The sequence below is a fragment of the Vicia villosa genome, linkage group LG4 (genome assembly GCF_029867415.1).
Source record: "Vicia villosa cultivar HV-30 ecotype Madison, WI linkage group LG4, Vvil1.0, whole genome shotgun sequence".
In the NCBI taxonomy this organism is placed as follows: Eukaryota; Viridiplantae; Streptophyta; class Magnoliopsida; order Fabales; family Fabaceae; genus Vicia; species Vicia villosa.
The window spans coordinates 99,692,841-99,696,146 of record NC_081183.1 but is presented as its reverse complement, the minus strand read 5'-3'; the positions used below and the strand labels follow the sequence as shown (position 1 = coordinate 99,696,146).

Here is a 3,306-nt window from a genome sequence, read left to right as displayed (position 1 = left end):
ATTGTACCGCGACCGCTATTTTCTTCCTGCTTTCAATTAAACCGTTTTATTTTCTCACAGCAATTTCTACACCAGAAATTGTTGTGAACCTTTTATAAATCTAGCCTTACGTTAGATTTATCCTTTTTATTCCTTGTTTTAAATTTCTGTCCGTTTAATTCCGAAGAACGATCCAGCCAACCTGTGGTGGAAGTTCGATACTTCAAGATTCAATTCAATTCAGCTTTATTTTATTTCAGGTTTATTATTTACCGCTTTATTTATTATTGTTATTGCATGATATATTGTATGCCATTTAACATGCCTTTTATTATAAACCGAATTAATTTATGCATGCTTAACCGTATTAATATGTCTAGCTAATTAATTAAGATATCGGTATGTAAAGTAAGTTAACCGTGGGATCCGAAATAAATTGGCTTAATTATGTTTTATTAAATATCACTTGTTTTTGGTTTATATGTCTAATTTAATTAGTAAGTCTTAAAACCAATAGAGCGAAAGGTTGAGGGGTTAAGACTGTCAAAGGTTAAAATCAATAGAGCGAAAGTTTGAGATCTTTAACTGGATAGTAGACATAGGACATTAGTTTTAAGGATGGCGAAAGCGTATTAAAACTAATTAGAACTTATTTATTTTCAAAAAATGTTTTTACACCCGAGCAGGATGGCGAAAGCGTACGTTAGGGATATTAGCATGTTCCGAGTCAACAGAGCGAAAGTTTGAGATTAGGGGATTTAAATAGATAACAACTTCATAAAACAAGCATTTTATTAATTACGTTGTTTTCAAAAAGCTTTTCTAAAATCTAATGGGATGGCGAAAGCGTACATTACGAGTTAGGATAGTAGTCTAAATCAACAGAGCGAAAGTTTGAGAGGAGGACTTTTAATCAATTGAATTAATAAAGATTTTTAATCGAATTATGCATTAGCCAATGGATCTTCGGATCACCTAAAGTTAAACGAAATACATACTGATATCCGTCAATTATTATATTTCTTAATATTCACAATCACTTTCCTTTAGAAACAATCAAAGTATTAGTAGCCTTAGCTTTACATAGTAACCTTAGATAACGGTAGATTGATTCATAGTCCATGTGGGTTCGATATCTTTTAAAACTACACGACACGACTGTGCACTTGCAGTCATAAGATTAATTGACACGTAAAGTCGCGATCAAGTTTTTGGCGCCGTTGCCGGGGACTATTTAAGTCGATATCGTAACTCACTGTTACACCGTAGAGACTAGGGCAATTCTTTCCTTTCTTCCTGGACGATTGTATGCCAAATACTCGTTCACAAGGAGGAGATTTAATACAACGAATTAACGAGATCGAACGTTTCATTAACGTCAAATGTCGAGGTCGCAACCTTCCCGAAGTAGCACCAATTCCGATTAATCAGGAATTGATCTTTACTGATCAAATCAATCAAATTACCCCGAAGTTAGAGATGGCTGCTATTCGTCCTCTTAGAGACTATGCCGCTCCTTCACGCGCTGAACCGCACTCAAGTATCGCACCACCTGCGATTGAGGCGAACAATTTCGAACTGAAACCTTCGTTGGTACAAGCTGTTCAACAGAACCAATTCTCTGGAAGCCCTGCAGACGATCCCAACCTCCACTTATCTGTGTTCGTGCAATATGCCGACACTGTCAAAGCTAACAACGTTAGTTCTGAAGCTATTCGATTACGTCTTTTTCCCTTCTCCTTGAGAGATAGAGCTAGAGCGTGGCTTCAATCCCTACCTTCTAATTCCATAACTACATGGGACGAATTGAAGAGAGTTTTCTTAGCAAGATACTTTCCGCCTAGCAAAACCGCTATGCTAAGAGGTCAAATCAACGGATTTACCCAGAAAGATAAAGAATCACTCTTCGAAGCTTGGGAACGATACAAGGACATGCTTAGACTATGCCCTCATCATGGACTCGAACCATGGCTGATCATCCATACTTTCTATGGTGGTCTCCTTTATAACACTAAAATGACTATAGATGCCGCTGCTGGCGGAGCATTAATGGACAAACCCCATGATGAAGCATAGAACCTCATAGAGAACATGGCACAAAACCATTACCAATGGGGTGGAGAACGAGCCGCTCTAGAGAAAACCCAAACCAAAGGAGGAATGTACGAAGTAAGTGGTATAGACCGCGTTAACGCTAAAGTAGACGCTTTAACTCAAAAGATCGAAAACTGAACCATCACTCCTTCAGCCACCGCTGCTGCCGTAGCACCTAACTACGAGATTTATGGATTAACTGGACACGCAGTTGCCGAATGTCAACTCTTAACTGGTATCCCATCTGATCAAGTAAACTATGCTCAAGGAAACCCTTATTCTAACACGTACAACCCTGGATGGAAAAACCATCCAAACTTTTTGTATAAGAACAAAAACGCGTTGTACGCGCCTGGACAAGCACCTGTTGTCCCACCTGGCTATCAAAAAGCGCCTGTAGCTGCTCAAAACACCCCTAGGAAGTCGAACCTAGAAATCATGATGGAAAACTTTATAGCTTCCCAACAACAAACCAATAAGGACTTCCTAAACCAAAACATCCACAATAGCGAGCAACTAAAACAATTATCGAACAAAGTAGATGCCTTAGCTACGCATAACAAAATGTTAGAAACTCAAATTTCACAAGTAGCTCAACAACAAGCACCTACTGCTGCCCCTGCTGGCACGTTTCCTGCTCAACCACAACCTAATCCTAAAGGACATGCGAACGCGATAACACTACAAAGTGGAACGAACTACGATGGACCTATCGGTCCTAGAACTCAAAACGCACCCATGTCACAACAAGAGCCAAAGGAAACCAAAAAGACATCAACTGATGATCAAACTGCTAAGACTAATGAGAACAACAACGAAGTGGAACCTGAAAAAGAAAAACCTTACATTCCACCACCACCTTATAAGCCACCAATTCCTTACCCTCAGAGATTATCTAAATCCAAAACTGAAGCGCAATTTAAAAAATTTGTAGAACTTCTGAAACAATTAAACATAACCATACCGTTCACAGAAGCCATAACTGAAATGCCTTCGTACGCTAAATTCTTGAAAGAAATTCTATCGAACAAAAGGAAACTCGAGGATAACGAAACTGTAACACTTGTCGCTGAATGTAGCGCTATCATCCAAAATAACATGCCTCCCAAACTGAAAGATCCTGGTAGCTTTTCTATACCCTGCGTAATAGGAAAGACTATTATAGAAAAAGCCTTGTGCGACTTAGGAGCCAGTGTTAGTTTGATGCCTCTTTCAACCTGTAAGAAGCTAAAT

At 38.8% G+C, this 3,306-nt stretch overlaps 1 non-coding gene across 1 annotated transcript; it reads right to left on the bottom strand.

Moving 5' to 3' along the window:
• Window positions 1-1,833: 1,833 nt before the first annotated feature.
• On the bottom strand, window positions 1,834-1,940 carry LOC131600809 (small nucleolar RNA R71). The gene has a single exon (XR_009283416.1). It is a non-coding gene; the product is annotated as a small nucleolar RNA R71 (small nucleolar RNA).
• Window positions 1,941-3,306: the final 1,366 nt, after the last annotated feature.